Here is a 17,492-nt window from a genome sequence, read left to right on the forward strand (position 1 = left end):
CCCTCTCAGCTGCTCCAGCCCCGCCCTCTCACCTGCTCCAGCCCCACCCTCTCAGCTGCTCCAGCCCCGCCCTCTCACCTGCTCCAGCCCCACCATCTCACCTGGAGCAGCCCCTCCCTCTCACCTGGACCACTACAGTAGTTGCCTCACTGGCCTTCCTGCTTCTGCCTGGGCGACCCTTGCCCCAAGCTAGTCCCGTTACGGCAGCCAGAGAGGCCCTCTAAAAAAAGTAAGACAAAAGTTCCTGTATCCCTCAGAAAAAAAGCCGAAGTTTCCTGGGGCCCCGAACCTGGGGGCCTCTCTGAGTCCATCTCACCTTCGCCCACTGGCCCTGCCACCTGGGGTTTCTGCAGCTCCTTCACCCAGCCAGCTTTACTCCTGCCTCAGAGTCCCTCACCTGCTGTTCTTTCCAGAGATGGCCCTGACTTACAATGGTGCCACTTTACAACAGTGCAAAAGCAATACACAGTCGGTGGAAAGTGTTCCTCAAATTCTGAATGTTGATCTTTTCCCAGGGATCTGTGATGCAACTCTCCCTCCCAATGCTGGGCAGCTCGCAGTTAACCAGGTGATCACGGGTACTCTACAAGGTCCTCTACAGGGCACTGTGCTGCCGGGTGACTTTGCTCAACGGCAGGCTGACGTAAGCCTTCCCAGAACGTTTAAGGTAGGCTGGGCTAAACTATGATGATGAGTAGGTTAGGTACATTCAGTGCATTTTCAACTTAACGATATTTTCAACTTACTGCGGGTTTATTGTGAAGTAAGTCACGGGACATCTGTACTTAGAAGGCTCTTATCCCAGATAATTTCAGGCCTTTGCACAAATCTCAGCTTCTCAGTAAGGTGTTCCCCGCCCACCCTGTCTCCAAGTGCACTACTGCCCCACACCCACCAGGCCAGCTTTCACCGAGTCATTCTTCTCCACAGCACTTATCACCACCTGACATAATAGATATGTGGCCTATTTTTGTATTTATTGACTGTCAACCCCTATTAAAATATCAGGTTCACGGAGGAAAGGACTTTTTCTGTTTTGTTTACTGCTGTATCCCTAGTGCTCAATAAATATTTGTCCAGTGAATGAATGAATGAATGAATGAATGGCCCCACTTCGTCTTTCTCACAAGCCAGTGGGACAAGACCAGCAGGATAAGAGCTGTTACCCGATTTTACAGTGAATCAATGCAAAGCTCCAGTGTGTAACTGACCTAACTAACTTCTCACAGCAACTAAGTGAAAAGACTGGGACTGAAACCTGTATTTTCTCAGCTGCTAAAAATGGCAGTTGCAGTGAGGTGGGCACAGGGTGGGGCATGGAGGCAGCACCTGTGCGCCTGGGCAGGGACCATTCCAGCTTGGCAAAGTACCCGTTCAGCCACTGCCAGTAGGTGATGGCCGGGAGGCTGTGTGTGTGACTGGCATTTGAAGCTATTAGAAGCCTGAATTCGAAGCTATTATGAAAGGAAAGAGATTTTCATGGAGTCCTGGGTTTTATTCCCATTCCCAACTCTGCCTTTGTCCAGGTCCCCAGTATAATCAACTTCTAATTATCAAGTACCCTCAGCATGCTAGGGCATGTGATTCCAGCTTTATGGAGAAAATGGGGTGAAATCACCATTTCTTAAGGGTATTATGAGCTCCTTTAGGAGCATTTCAGAAATGCTTGAGGTGTGTGAAAGAATCCCATTGAAATTCAAAGCAGCTGAGGAATAAATGGCTTAGGGTGACTTCAGGGCTATTACTGCTTGTGCCAGTGGGTGAATTCACATCAAGGCAAAAAAAAAAACAAAAAACAAAAAACAGTTCGTTCTTTTCTCAAAAACAATTTCCCTTATAAACATCTTAAAATATAAAATGAATGGCTTTGAAGACTCATGGCTGATCACAAGACTATCAAACCACGTGCCCAGGACACCATATGCATATATAAAGTCACCCCTCCATCCACTTCACCTCTGTGTCCTATTTTTCAAGAATTGGCTTTGAATTTAGGAAAATAACGACATTTTCCTCTACCAGGTAATTCAAGTTAACAGCCCTGGATCTTTCCAAGGCAACTCTAAATCTAGTCTTTTATTTCCAGCGCTAAGAACTAACAGCATGGTGCAAGGCCTCCAGTTATTTTTAAAAGGAGAGAAAACCAGCACCACCAGAGCACAACAGCTCCAACAAACAAATGTGACTTGCCGCCAAACAACCACAGCTTGTTCTTGCTCTGTGAACACGAGGGTTTGGTTGGTGTGGCTTTTTTTCACTGAGGTGGTGGCATCTCTGTCTCCATTAGTGGTTTTCTGTAGAAGCTTCTGAGCAACTCTGGAAGAGGTGGGACAGCTGGCTGGTGTCACACAGCTGGATGCAACCTCCGCGGGCCTCGATGGGGAAGCTTCAACACCAGCACCGGCCAAGCTTTTCTTGGAGTGTGTTTCTCTTCTTTTGGGTCTCTTGGTCTTGCTCAACTTCTCCACCTTGCAAATGGATGCACCACTTGAGGGAAGCCAGCTGCCATTCCTTCCATAGTCCATTTTCTTCTTAGAGGGAAGCACTGTCAACCTCTTTGAATGGTTATTAAATTAAAAACCAGATGGCTCATCTGGCAAATCCTTCTGAGTCAGTTTCTCAATTTGCAATGTTTCCTTTCTTCTTATTAAAAAATATTTCCATGTTTCCTGATTTGGAAATGTTTAACAAAATGCATGAAAATAGAGAAAAACAATATGCTCGGAAGCAGCATTGCTCCCATGGGAAGCACGTCTTCCACGGTATTTGGAGGTGGCGTGGCAGAGAGGGCACGGGCAGAGAGTCCAACAGATGGGGGTCTGGATCCCAGCCCTGCCACCTGTTAGCTGTGTGGCCTGGGGAAGGCGCTTACCTCTCTGTGTCTTGGGCTTCACTTCTATAAAATGAAGCAGTAAAACCTTGTACGGGACCACGTGGATGATTACACGGATGAAGAATATAAAACTCTGCACAGTGCCTGGCACAAATTTTGGAACTTAGTCAATGAGTTCATTTGGTCGGCAATAGAAAGGAGCCCCCTACTGTGCGCCTGGCTTGGTGCCTACTTGGGAACTTAAGAGTTCTAGAAAGGAGGCAGACACCAAAGAACACCAAGGCAAAAAAGGGCCGCATTACAATGGAGACAAGTGATGCCAAGTTGAGGCGGGGGGCCACTGCGCAGGGGACACAGAGTCATCTCAGAGGAGCAGGTATGGGCTGGGATGACAGTGCTGCGGGTGAGCGGCAGGCTCAGGAGAAGGTTGAGGTGAATTGGAGGGAGAAGCAGGGCGGGGAAGGAACTCTGAGCAACTTCTCAAAGTTGCCAGTGCTGGGGTTTAATAAGCAGAACCCCGTGAACTCACGGGCACAGCTGGCCTGCACCATTACCCTCACCCCAAACCCCTCCGTCTTCATCCTCCTCCTCTATTTTTCCTGCCTTTGCCCCTCTCTGTTCTTTCTTCTTCTCTCTCATGCTTTTCTTTTTTTCTCCTTTGAAGCACTGTCTCCACCTCCTTCTCATCTCTCCTCTTGTTTTCCCTTCCACTCGTTCAGTCTCTCTCCCACCCTCCCCTGTGAGGACCCACAGAGGAAGCTCTGCCCTAGAGGGAAAGTGTCTCTGCCTCCAAGGAGCTGGCCATCCCTTGGGGACACCAGTCTTTGTTTGCTTCAGTTTGATTTTGCTTATTCAGCAAACTTGCATTTTGCACCCACTGGGTGGCCAGATACAGATGGCATCAAATGTCGCCAGGCAGAATCCTGTGCTGTGAAGTGGGGAGGGTAACATCTGGAGTAGGTGCATGGGTCCCCCCAACGTGGGACATCTCTGGAGGGAGGTAAACTAAGCTCAACTGATCCCCAACTTTGCTCATTACCTGCAGTCTCCCTGCTGCCCAGGTCCCCTGCAACCCCGGCCCTCTTCATCCGGCACCTCCTATTTGTGGGCAGTCCCACCAGCTATCCATCCAGCCACACTAGGACACCAGGCACTGTTCCTGAGCTTCCACCCCATCACTCCACATCCAGTGAATCAGTCCAGTGGGGGCTGGCTCCTCCAGCTCTCTCAAAACTGCCCTTGCTCTCCATCCCAGCCACCACTGTCCCGGGGGTTGGGGGGAGAGCATCCTGTCACAGCTCTGTTACTACAGCAGTCTCCCCAACTGCTGTCCTGTCTTGCCCTCAAATCACCCTTCCACACTGCAGCCAGGGAAATCTTTCCGAAATTCCAGACCCTCCCCTGCTCCCAATCTACCAGTGGCTCCCCCTGGCCTAGGTGTGGGAAGAGAAGAAAGGACGTTCTCAGCCTCTGCGCAGCGACACACTGGGGTAGACAAACAATCTCTCTGGGCCTAATAGTAGTTGAAGGATTGACATTTGTGAACGATTTATTTTTTTGTTATGGTAGTTTCAAGGCTATCCTGTGATAATACCACTCTCACTGTCTTGTACTCTGATTTGCTTTCTTCAGTGGAAAGGAAGGGCCGGGACTCCAGCTAGCCTGATGAAAATGATTTATAACCTGGGGCACACCCACAGCAGAAGTCGGGTGTCTGAATACCATCTCTCCTGCGACGCTGGAAACAAAGAAACAAGTACATAAATAAGGTTGGAAACTGTTGGCTGATAGAGGAGTCATTCCAAAATCTTTAGGCTGGTGAAAAAGCCCCCTGCCTGCTCCTGTAGCCTTGGGTGCACTGCAGCATCTTATGACACCCAGGCAAGCAACTGCTTATTCTCTCCTGCAGTCCATGCTCCCCCACCTCTGAGCTTCGCTCATGCTGGCCCCTCTGCCTGGAGGCCCCTTAGGCCTAGGAAATCACCTCCTCCAGAAAGCCGTCCTGGATCAAGTGCCCTCCGTGGAGCCCCTTTTTCCCCATTCTCCCTTACTTCTCACCATGGGCTCTTGGCCATCTCCACCCCCAGCACCAGCCTCCATTGGTCAGTTGGTTTGTCAGTCAGCAGGTGCTGAGAAAGCTGGTCAGAGCTACTGAAGGAAGCTGTGAATGAATAAGAACTTAGGGGAAAGTGACATTTAAACCTGGTCTCATCTCACTCCCTGCTGCGGGTCTCTGCTTTCTGTTTAAAGCCATACTGGGTCTCTGCTTTCTCTCACAGTTGCTGTCTGTCTGTGGTTTTCATTCAGCTCCACCCGCCCGGGGCCCTCAGTCTGCCGCCCGTGCCTGCAAGCTTTCTCTCTCCTGGTTGAGCCTTTCCCGACATCTGCCATCAGTCACAGAGCATGACTCGGAAGCAAAGGGGCTTCACAGCTCTTTGTTTTTTATATACAGAGAGAACAACAGTAGTTGGGATTCTTGCAAAATACTTCCTCAAAGATCTTAGAGATGATCTACTTCTCACTCATTTTATTTCTGGGGCTATCTCTGTGAGGTAGGTAGGACTCGATGCTCATCTTATTTGAAGAGATAACAATAGTCCCTATCATTTCTCAAGTGCCAATCACATGCCATGTGGGCCAAAGCTTTATGTGCATTACTTAATGTAATCCTCAAAAAATAAGACTCATAACTGTCACTTTCCATTTTATTGAGTTGGAAAATTAGACCAGGTGCAATGGCTCATGCCTGTAATCCAAGCACTTTGGGAGGCTGAGACAGAAGGATCCCTTGAGCCCAGGAGTTCAAGACCAGACTGGGCAACAAGTGAGATGATGTCTCTACAAAAAATGAATAAAATTAGCAGGGCACAGTGGTATGTGCCTATAGTCCCAGCTACTCTGGAGGTTGAGGTGGGAGGATCACTTGATTAATTACTAGATTAGGAAACTTGCACAAAATAAAACATCAATTGAGTGGCAGGGCCTGAGTGCGTGCTTGGACTTGCCTGCATCCACAGCCCTGTCTTTGACCATGTTACACCTTGGAGGAAGTGGAGGCCTAAAAAGGGAGGGGAGATGAGTGGAGAGACTCCTGGGGATTCTCTCTTTCTCAGGTATCTGATCCTGGATCTGTGTTATAATGAGCCATGCTTCCCAGGACAGTAAGACAGAGCCAGGGCTGCACTGTTCAGCAGCATAGGTTGTGTACTGTGCAACTCCCAGGAGTGCCAGTCACGAAGACTTCGATGTGAATGGCACCCCCTGGAGGGAAGTGCTGCATAGGCAGGGCTCCTGGCAAGAGCCCTAAAGAAAAGAAGGGTGTCTTGCTCTTCTCAGCTATGCTTTCCAAAGATAATTAAAGGCAGGCAGCTCCCTAGGCAAGCAAATGTTGTGGAAGGCACACAAAGCTGCAGCCTCACCTGGGCAGGGATAGTGTGGGAAGGAGGTGGGAATCACCCTGTGACCAAGAACAAAGAGGAACAGCACAGGAAAAGTACCCTGGGAAGGAATTTTCTTGTTTTTGTTTCCCAGAGCAGTGGGGTTCCCAGGGCAGGACGTGGGAGCTCTGGTTGGGCGTCTTTCCCTGCCACAGATAAGACAGGGTGCCAAGGAGGAGCCTGGGACGTCAGGGCGAGTGGGAAGAATTCTGACTCAGCAGAGGTTGCAAAGTAGCCCCCAGGGAATCAGAGAGAGAGGAAGATAGAGAAAGAGAGAGGGAGACAGGGATGGAGACAGAGACAGAGGCTGGAGGGAGAGGAGTCTGAGGGCAAGGGCACCTGGGTGAGGGTCTGGCCTGAACATGAGGGGCCTGAGGATGGGGATATGCACAACAATGCCCTGATCCGGGAACCCCATGGCCATGGGGCTTGGGGAGACTGCTGGATGCTCCTGGACGATAAGCAGCCTGCCCAGGGAGTGCAGCTGCCCCTGACCTCTCGCCTCTTTCCACAAGCCTGGGCTACCCAGAAAGGCACATTTCCCTGCTTTCTGGGAGTGGGCTCTGGCCAAGTGAAGCATGACAAAGTCTAGGATGGGAGTAGTTTCTCAGGGGCTGGTCCGGGCCCACCTGCCCCACAGCCAAGTCACCTGAGCCTTGGTTTACATGATTAACTGAAAATTCTGGTACACATCAGAAATAAGCTAATTCTGAAGCTCAACACTATATGGAGAAAGGAATGGAGACAGCCAGTCACACACACAACTGTTCCCTCAAAAGGGCCTTTCTTGCTGGAGAAACTTTTAAAGCCTCGAAGCTGGTGCACCCCAAGCTCTGGAGAGCAGCAGTTGGAAGGGAAGGCTCCAGGCCTGGTGCTCAGGCCAAGGGCCTCCTGCACCCCTCCTCACCCATCTCCTCAGCCCCAGGAGGAGAATGAAAGAGATGTGAAGAGACAGATTGCCTTCAACAATCCTTCTCTCTGCCTCTTAAACTGAGAGATTCTTACTTGAGGAAAGGATGGAGCAGGATAAAGAGATGACCCGTCTGGAGATGCCTTCTCCTCTGTGAGGTCTGAAGGGAATAGAGCAAAACCCCCTTCGCATCAACCCTCAAAGCTCTGGGCCTCCCTCTCCTCATCTGGGAAGGGTGGGGGGCTGGGTCCACGTGCATTAGGGCCCCTTCCAGCTCCAAAGAGCCGCAATTCTCAGAGAACGTTTTCTTACCCATTTCCCACACAAGATAGAGAGCTGGTTAGGTAGGGGAGTGGGCAGCTGCAGCCCTCATCAAGGATGAGGGTCTTAAGAGACCATCTTTGAAGACACAGATGCCCAGGAGGCTTGCCCTAAATCAGCCTGATGGTGACAAGTGTCGTGGCTGTGCTCTGGGTCTCTGCACACAGTGGGATTCTCCCGGGGAGCATCAGCTCAGAGGCCCAGGACCCTCTCAGCTTCTGGGCTTTCCTGGGGCAGTGCCAGCAGCCCTGGACACGTGGCCGAAGACCTGGGCAGCAGGGGCCTGCCTGCTGGGTCAGCTTTGCCATCAGAGTCACTGGGTCTTGGGGCTCCCTCTAGCCCAGTTCACCTCATTCTTCTCAGATATGCAAATGGAGGCCAGAAAGCAGAGGACTGGGCATCTGGTGTACTTCTCACCACACACTGCCTCTTTCCAGCCATGGGGCATCAGATCTGTGAGCTCGGCAGAGTCCAGTCCCAGGAGAGAGACCCTTGGCTGGGAGCTTAGACCCACCCAACTTGCGGTGTAACTCTGGGCAAGTTGCTTCTCTTCTTTGGGTCTTGGTTTCCTCATGTGTACAACGTGAGGATTTGGCTAAAGAAGCTCTAGAGCTTCCTCCAGCTCTAAGTCAGGGTTTTTTTTTTTTTTTTTTTTTTTGATCACACTCTGTCCCCCTTCTCTCTCCCACTCCCATCCTTGGGAGAACTAGCAGCTGGGCTAACTGCGGAGGCAAAAGCCAGGTGTCTTTCCAGACAGGAGGCCTGTGGCATCCCGTGCATACAAGATAAAGCAAGAGTCAGCACCTAGCAGCCTTCACCCAGGCTGGCCACGCCTCAGGGAGCTGCGGCAGGTGCCTTTCAAGTTACACAGAACTTCTGATGGCTCCTAACACAAGGCTTTTCACCACTGGACCTTTTCACAGACCTGGGATACCTGAAATGGGGCAGGAGAGGGCGTGCCGGTGCCAAGGCTATTATAAAAGAGTAAGAATGGCAACACTCAGAGTCACCATGGACTGTATGTCTGTCTGTCCCCCTCCCCTAACTCCTCCCCATGACCCCAGAGAAGCTCCCAGAGACTCCTTCGTCCACCGCATCCGCAGCCTGGCTCTGTTTTAAGAGAAGCAGCCACCACCGAAGATGCTTGTTACACGTTGCCAGGCAACAAAAATGCTGCCTGAAAACTACAACCCACCTCTGACTCTTCATAGGACTGGAAACTGGCAGATGAGAGGAGCCTGCCAGGGAACAAAGGAGAAGCATCGAGAGGGAAACGATGGAGTTGAGCAACCACAGAAGGCAAAATGAAAGAGCCCAGACAGTTGTGTAAAGTGCCAGAAAGCAAACAGATGGGGAGGAAAAACTGACTCACTGAAATTAGGGAGACAGACAGAGAGAGGAGGCATGGAGGAAAGTCCTCCCGGTGTTAAGTCCTCGAAAGGCCTCCTTTATTTTTTTTCCTTTTGGCCAAATCTGTCATGACTAGAGACAAGGCTGTTGATAAGGAAGATGATGATAGTGATGATGATGCTGATTCCTTAGGTGAACGCTGGTCTACTGCTGACTTCTACTTTTACCTGATGGGTGATTTTTATTAGATACCCCTCAAGCAATGGCACAATTCTCTGCAGACTTTCAGAAAACATAATTATCTTCTAAAATGAAGATCTACACTGCCATTAGCACCATCAGCTCACCCAAACATAGAGCCATCGGCTTGTTAGCTGAAGTGACCTTGGGCTCTGGCATCTTCAAGCACTGAGCAGATGAAGGAAGGAAGGAGTGATGTTCAGGCTGGACAGTCATGCCCACCTGGCAAGGGGACCTCAGAGAATGGGAGCGCTCCAGGTGGAGGACTCTCCGGGCAGCAGCCCTGGGCCAGCGGTGAGACCCTGGCTCACTTTCCTCCCAAAGCCTCTATTTCCTAATACCTAAAATGGGAAAATTGCTCCTGCCCTGCTTAATTCACAGAGTGCTGGGCCACAGAGGAGAACCTGTGTAGAGTGAATGGCCATGAACAAAGATGGTGCTCCTTATTTATTAAAAAAACAATTCCTAGCCTCCTACAGAGGCTGAGCACTGTAGCAGAAGCAGATATTATCATACAGATGTGCCCTCTGCTGGGGGTGAGGCAATAAAGCAACCCCACACCATGGTGGGGGAGTTACCCCACTGCTCTTGGCCTCAGTTTTTCCATCAGGGAAATGGAGATAACACCACAAAGCATTCCTGTGAGGATGCTGCAAGTCAGAAGTTTCTCCTCCCTCGGCCTGTGGTCAACCTTGACTAGGCTCCAAGCACCCAGCTCAGACTCACCTTCCTCCAGTTCTGCATCATGTGGCCTCAGGGACAGGCCGGGCACCTCAGGAATCTATCGTCTAATTTCTGAAATAATGAAAAGCCTCCAGACACATTTACTCTCTAAATAAAATCCACAGTTTAAGTTATAAACAAGACAAGACAATTTAAGGATACTGGTAACTAAGTGGGAACAATTTCACGTGTTAAGCTTGACAAAATAATTATGAAGCTACTACCCAGTTAACTATATTCACATCTACTTAACTCAGTAAGTTTGACAACATAGATGTTTGCTTTATTAACTTTGTTTTATATATATATATATATATATTTTTTTTTTTTTTTTTGAGACAGAGTCTCACTCTGTTGCCCAGGCTGGAGTGCAGTAGCACGATCTCGGCTCACTGCAAGCTCCGCCTCCCGGGTTCACGCCATTCTCCTGCCTCAGCCTCCCGAGTAGCTGGGACTACACGCGCCCACCACCACGCCCGACTAATTTTTTTTGTATTTTTAGTAGAGACGGGATTTCACCATGTTAGTCAGGATGGTCTCAATCTCCAACCGTCTCGGCCTCCCAGAGTGCTGGGATTACAGGCGTGAGCCACCGCGCCTGGCCAAGTTTGTTATATATTTTCTCCAAAAAAGTCTAGCCAGTCACCAGACCCCACCCCACCCCTCGAAAACAGACATTGTGGCATTCAAGGACAATGGGCCACTTCTGCCTGTACTTGCTAATAGGCAGTGGCTTCCCACTAAAAATCGCTGTTTTTCTAGAATACCAATCACAATTCCTTTCCTAGGTACCAAACAGCATGACCTCAAAGAAATTCGAAAATGACCGCACAGCCCAAACTGAAAGAAAAACTTTGCATCTTATGTTCTTTCTCCTTTTGTCCCAACACAGCCTCACTCCGTTAACACACCTCCCCAGGGGAACACATACCCCAAGAGCCCTGCCACAGGTGATCAGGGTCCCAAAGGCCCAGGCTGCCTTCACTGCCCTGCAAGTCAGGGCCAGGGCAGATCATCAGCCTCCTTGAGTCACCACATCCTCATTCACGAAATGGGGACTGTAGGTTCCCTGTCCTGCCTGCTCACTTCATAGGGTCGTGGTGAAAAACAGAAGAGGATGTCCTGTGTTTTATGTTTCCCCCAGCTGTTCAGGTCTCCTCTTGCTTGAACTTCATAATCCCCTGGGAAGTAGGTAGACCAGGCTTACCTCCAATCTACAGATCCCAAGAAAGAGGCCCAGGAAAGGAAAGGGCTCAGGATTTATTAGGAACCAGCCACAGTCACAGGTGCTTATTTAATAGAGGGCAGGTGACTTGCTCAGGATCGCACAGCTGGTCCATTGTTAAGCCAGGCTATGAGCGCACGTTTCTGACTCCAGGTGCCATGTGCTGTCCCTTCTGTGAGCAATGAAACCTTACATGTAGGAATGCAAAGTAGCATTATTACCATTGTTGCTGATGACTAAAATTGAACCAAACTGGTTTTATCATGGGTTGACTGGGAGTGCATGATGAAGGACCTTGGTCACTAAATTTAAAAATATGGACTTAATCTTCTAGAGGAAGCAATTGAAGGTTTTTGAGGGGCAATAGTAGGAAGGGTAACTGGAAGCCAGAAAAGCTACTTCTGTAAACTGGTGTAAGATGACAGGGATCTGTGTCAGGGAGGTAGCAGGAATGACTTTGAGCGACATCGCAGAATAAGAACCATAGAGCTTGGTGCCTAAATAGAGGGCTGGAAATGGGACTGGGCATGGGCATAAGCATGGGGGAATGATTTGAGCCTAAGAGATGGGTGTAGCCCAACAGCGCTTCTCCTCTTCTTCATTAGTAAGAGCCCCCAGGAATGAGCAAAAATTACCAATAATAAAGACTACGTTTTCCAGCCATGTGAATGACCAATGGGTGTAAATAAAAGTGACATGTGTTACTTCCAGGAAATGTCCTTAACAAGAAAGAAACAACCTTATTTTGTCCATTTCTCTTTCCTGCTGGCTAAAAGGTAGGTGGGATGGCAGGAGCTCCAGCAGCTTTCTTGAAGTATGAGAAAGAAGCCCTGTACCAAGGATGTCAGGGCAACAAGGGAGAAGGAGCCTGCGTCCCTGATGATGCCAGAGAGCAGCATACCTGCTATAGACACCTTTCTGGACTTCTTTGGCATCAGAGACAACTTCTATTTTGTTTAAACTATTGTTGTTTTGGGTTTCCAAACCCTTGCAGCCTAAAATGAACACTAACAGATAAAGTTCCTGAGAGAAAGAAGACACAAACAGAGAAGCAGAGAGAGAATTTAGAGGCAACATGATGAGTTTGATCACAGATTTGATGCGTGGGACATCAGTACATGCGAAGATGTATATGAAACTTGGCCTGGTGCAGGGATGTATTCAAGAACTCTACACTGTCACCACCGCCCTTCCAAGTCATTTTTTTCTCTTGCCTGGCCTGCTACAGTAGCCTCTTTGGTCCTCCTAGTAGTTTTCTTGCCACCTCCAATATACTCACAAAGATGCCAAAGTAATATTTTTAGAATGAACCATATTGCATTACTCTCCTATTTAAAACCCTTCAAAGGCACCAGGCATGGTGGCTCACACCTGTAATCCTATCTACTTGGGAACCTGAGGTGGGAGGATCGCTTGAGGCTGGGAGTTTAAGACCAGCCTGGGCAACATAGAGAGACTCTGTTACCAAAAAATTTTTATTTAGCCAGCCATGGTGGCTTATGCCTGTCCCAGCTACTCAGGGGGCTGAAGTGGGAGGACTGCTTGAGACCAGGAGTTAAAGGCTGCAGTGAGCTGTGATCATGCTATTGCTTTCCAGCCTGGGTGACAAAGTGAGATAGAAGAAAGAAAAGAAAAGAAAAGAAAAGAGGGAGGGAGGAAGGGAAGGAAGGAAGGAAGGAAAGAAAGAAAGAAAGAAAGAAAGAAAGAAAGAAAGAAAGAAAGAAAGAAAGAAAGAAAGAAAGAGAAAGAAAGAAGAGAAGGGAGAAGAGGAGGAGGAAGAGGAGGAGGAAGAAGAAGAAGAGGAAGAAGAAGAAGAAGGAGTAGGAGGAGGAGAAAAAGAAGAAGAAGAAAAAGGGGAAGGGGAAGAAGAAGAAGAAGAGGAAGAAGAAGAAGAAGAAGAAGAAGAAGAAGAAGAAGAAGAAGAAGAAGAAGAAGAAGAAGAGGAGGGATGATGATGAAGGGAAGAAGAAGAAGAAGTGGAGGAGGGGGAGGGGAGGAGGAGGAAGGGAAGGGGAGGGGAGGAGGAGGAAGGGAAGGGGAGGGGAGGAGGAGGAAGGGAAGGGGAGGTGGAGGAGAAGGAAGAAGAACAAGAAGACGAAGGCAAGAAGAAGATGATGAAAAAGAAGAAGAAGAAGAAGGAGGAGGAGGAGGAGGGAAGAAGGAAGAAGGAAGAAGAGGAAGAGGAGGAGGAGGAGGAAGAAGAAGAAGAGGAAGAAACAAGTAAATGAAAAGATAAAAAGAAGAAGAAGAAACAAGTAAAAGAAAAGATAAAACTCTTTAAAGGCTTTCCACTGCACTAGGTTCAACCCTATAACATGGTCCTTGGGGCCCTTCACTATCAGCCTCCTGGCCCTTTCTGCAGCTCAGTCCCTGCCACACCCCCCACTTCATCTGTTTACTCTCCTTCCAGTGACTCCTTCTTCCCCCAGGCTCCTTGTGAGCTCAGGGCCTTGGTGCAGTCTCCTCTCTCTTCTCAGAAAGCTCACCCTCTTGGTCTGTGAAGGGCTTATTTCCTCTCATCCTTCAGAGCCCAGCTGAAGCATCACCTCCCCAGAGACACCTCCAAGCAGGCCCCAGATGAGTAGGATCCCTCTCCAATGCCATAACATTTTGTTTTAAAGAAACTTATTTTTTCTCTTTCACAGTATATATCATAGATTTGAAGTTACCTACTTTTTGTTTCCTTACTTATTACCTGTCTTCCCTGGTAGACTATAAGCCCATGAGGGAAAAAATCATCTGTGTTTTATGCTTTAAGATATATTTAATTCCTCGCACAGTGGCTGGTGAATAGCAGAGCTCCATACCTATACATAACAGTATTATTATTCAGCAAGTCACTCATGAGAGCACTGCAGCTCAGAGAGAGGCGTGGCTCAATGCTCCACTTGGGATGCATGGATGCATTCCTGTGACAGTTCCTGCATTCTCCGGGAGCAAGCATGATGAAGGGAAATGGCAGAGGAGGGAGAATGTCCAGGTAAAGGACAGATCTGCGTAGGAAATAGGGTATGGGGGGAATCAGTATGAGATGTGTCCAGAGAGCTGGGGAGATCTCAACATTCCGGGCTCAAACAATCTCTGTTGAGAAATCAGTGGGAGCCTGAGAAACTATTGCTTTTATCAGCAGGAAAACCAAGGCAGAGAGAAATGGACTTCAGGCCAGCCCTCATCTCTCTTGCTAAAGCTGGAAACAGGACAGGAGCCTCTTGTCTCTTTGAGTCCTCGCTGGTTCCCACATGGCTGAACCACCCTTCTGGCCTTACTGAGCGGTGGCTCTTATCTGGTAGTCGCCACGTGGAACAGGGGTGTAAGTTGCTCCCTGCAGGATTCAGACTAAACAAGGCCCTTGCAATTGTATTGAAGGAAAGTTAACAGTAGAGCATGGGGCACAGAGTGGAACTGTCAAGAGTGCCCAACCTGAACAGAGATGTGCCATGGGTCTCACTCCCTAATTCCCAGACCAATGCCTGGGAGCCCTTTGCCCTAAGAATATGGGCTACTCCCAGGCTGCTTTTCTTTTATTTCCCTTAAAAGGAAAATAATGCTGAGGAAACGGGAGGATGCCTAACACTTGGGGCACTATGTTCATTCTGGGGCCTTCACTTCATGAGGACACTGACAACCAGAGAGGAGAGTGAGCGAGAGGGTGGAGTCTGACCAGAAGTCCTGTGACAATGGGTTGGAGCAGAGAAGATTCAACCTGACTTTGGATACTCAAGGGACCTTCAACGGAAAAAGAAACACCCGGCTGCTTCACCGGGTGCTCACAGTGTGCTAAATGCTCTACCCTGTGCTAAGGGCTTTTTGTGAATTACCTCCTTTCCTGGCCTAATGTCACCTGCTAGTAAGAGCATGAGCAAGGCTCCAAGCCCACATCTGCCCATATGTCAATGGCTTAATTGCCAGTCTATGGTGCTTGAACTTCTTTTGTGTGGACCCAGAGAACTGATTTAGGACCCAAGGCAGAAACTACAAGTTTTAACCAATATTAACCAATAATAGGAAGATATTTCTAAGTCAGAGCTGTCTGCAAATGGACTGGATAGTCTTTTAAAGTAGTGTCCCAGAGGGCATTCAAAAGAGGCTGCATGACTCTGGTCAGGTTAAGTACATGTGCAAGGTTAATGGTAGAACCAGGGGTCAAACCTGGTTTTTCCCCCCTGAGTTCAGGCAGTCCTGATCACAGGATGGAACCCGTGCTGGTGCAATTGCTACTGTGTACTAGGTGTTTTCCCCTTGGCTCAGTTGAAACATGTTTAAGATATTTAAAAGGAGTTTTACTAAGTTCTATGCCCCCTCTATTGTGGGAGTGTCAGAGCCCATTTGGGCCCATTGCAGCATGTCTGGCCCTGTCTGAGAGGGCCCGCAGGGGCTGTGTTACCAGGGCAGCTCCCACTGCCTTTTGGGAAAACAAAATGACCAGGTGTGTTAGGGCCAGAGGCTTCCAGGACCACTACTCCAAGGCAGCCAGGGGACTTTGGATGCCCCTTAAACTCTCTGTGCAGTGAGGGTAAGCAGGCATCCAGATCTAATGGAACAAGGTGGGGTACTCAAAGAATATGGCATGTCTCACCCATATCCCCTGTCAGCTCAGCCTCTGGGGGACTGGGGCCAAGTCTCAGGGAACAGAGGAGTCTATATTAAATGGAAGGAGAAAATTGTTCTTTTTTTTTTTTCGAGATGGAATCTTGCTCTGTCGGCCAGGCTGGAGTGCAATGGTGTGATCTCGCCTCACTGCATCCTCGACCTCCTGGGTTCAAGCGATTCTCCTGCCTCAGCCTCCTGAGTAGCTGGGATTACAGGCGCACACCATCACGCCCAGCTAATTTTTGTATTTTTAGTACAGACAGTGTTTTGCCGTGTTGGCCAGGGTGGTCTCAAACTCCTGACCTCAGGTGATCCACCCACCTCGGCCTCCCGAAGTGCTGGGATTACAGATGTGAGTCACCATGCCCGGCCAAAAAAAAAATCACATTTTAAAAAACCCTTCCAGCAGCCGTGCTATGTGAGCCAGGAATGCAGGGCTTTACCTGAGCCTGGGCGGGGGCCCCCAGCTGGCAGTGGAGGGCAGGGGAAACATGGCAGGGTGAAGAGCCATGCTCCTGAGAGCCAGCCTAGGACACCAAACTCATGGAGAAGGGGCCCTGAGGAGCTGAGGTGCCGTCCTTTGAGGGAGGGGTCTGCACCAGAAATGTAGGGCACAATGGGATCACGAGGGGCAAACAAAACAACCCCAAAGTTGAAGGGTGGAAAAGCAGACAGAATATGGATTTCCTGCTTGACTAATGTCAGCCCACAAATAGATGTGGCTGACGTCACTTACAGGAATCCCTTCCTTTTCCTTACCTCAGCCCCTCCAAGGAGGTGGGTGGGGGAGCGGGTGAGAATGAAGCCCCATGCCCTTAGGCATCCGCTGTAGGAAAGGAAGTCACTTCTCTCCTACACACCTAGCATGGCGCTAACAGTCGCTGTGTACCATCTTTGGCAGACTTGGGAAGGAATTCATTCCAGTGACAAAGGTCGGATGGTCCTTCCCAGTTGGAGAAGGAACCCTGGCATTTAACGGGGTCTCCCTAAAGAAAAAATCCTGGAGACAAAAGACATCAGTGACTTCCCAGCAGAAGAGAGTGGAGGGAAACCCAAGGTTTGGTGTAATGCAGCAAATAATTTGGAATAATTTGGGGGTTGACTTGACTGAAAAAATGGAATGGTTTCTCAATGCAATACGGATTTCACTTTGCACCCACAGCCCTAAACTTAGTGCTGCAGAATGCAAATTTTATGGAAATTTTCCTTGTTTTACCAGTTTCTTTTTTCTTTTATTTTCTCTCTCTCTCTCACACTTTCTTTCTCCTCTCTTTCTTTTCCTTCTTTCTTTCTTTTTGAGACGGAGTCTCACTCCGTCTCCCAGGCTGGAGTGCAATGGTGGGATCTAGGCTCACTGGAACCTCCGCCTCTCAGGTGCAAGCGATTCTCCTGCCTCAGCCTCCCGAGTAGCTGGGATTACAGGTGCGCGCCACCCCTCTGGCTAATAATTTCCCTATTTCTTGATTCTCCTTTCTAAGAGATATCATCCATTACTTATAATAGCTAAATGATGCATAATTAATATAAAAGTACGAAAAAACTAGCCACAAATTAGCAGTTTAAGTGTCAAAGGGCACAAAAACACTGCCAATGAGGAAGAGGAAAGAACGGCTGAATACGAGATCACAGAATGAGAAAGCGGCCGCGGAGTGGGACTGCAGACTGTGAAGCACGCAGGTGAAATCAGAACGGGATGCCACTCGAGACAGGAGAGAGAAGCCAGGAGCTAGCAGCAGCCCTGGAGTCGCTGGCTCAGCCCTGAAGCCGCTCCGGCTGTCGCCACAGCGAGAGGGAACCTGAACGCTCTGTTCCTTCGCGGCAAGTCCCTGCAGGTGGGGACACCGCCCCACCCGGCCCGCCCTG

General features: G+C 49.2%; 1 protein-coding gene across 15 annotated transcripts in view; it reads right to left on the reverse strand.

The window, feature by feature from the left end:
* Positions 1-17,492, reverse strand: part of KCNN3 (potassium calcium-activated channel subfamily N member 3) — a 210,214-nt gene that overhangs the window by 39,801 nt on the left and 152,921 nt on the right. For 3 of the 15 annotated variants that reach the window (XM_017867705.1, XM_017867706.1, XM_017867704.1), the window contains exon 1: positions 398-624. The exons of 5 other annotated variants lie outside the window; for them this stretch is intronic. The gene's annotated coding sequence lies outside the window, so the exon portion shown is untranslated. Of the gene's footprint in view, positions 1-124; positions 221-316; positions 340-397; positions 626-17,492 lie in introns of those variants that run through there. 7 more of the 15 variants (XM_017867701.1, XM_017867700.1, XM_017867708.1 and 4 more) reach the window with 7 other exon arrangements.

The sequence above is a fragment of the Rhinopithecus bieti genome, unplaced genomic scaffold (assembly GCF_001698545.2).
Source record: "Rhinopithecus bieti isolate Rb0 unplaced genomic scaffold, ASM169854v2 scaffold_4129, whole genome shotgun sequence".
Classification (NCBI taxonomy): domain Eukaryota; kingdom Metazoa; phylum Chordata; class Mammalia; order Primates; family Cercopithecidae; genus Rhinopithecus; species Rhinopithecus bieti.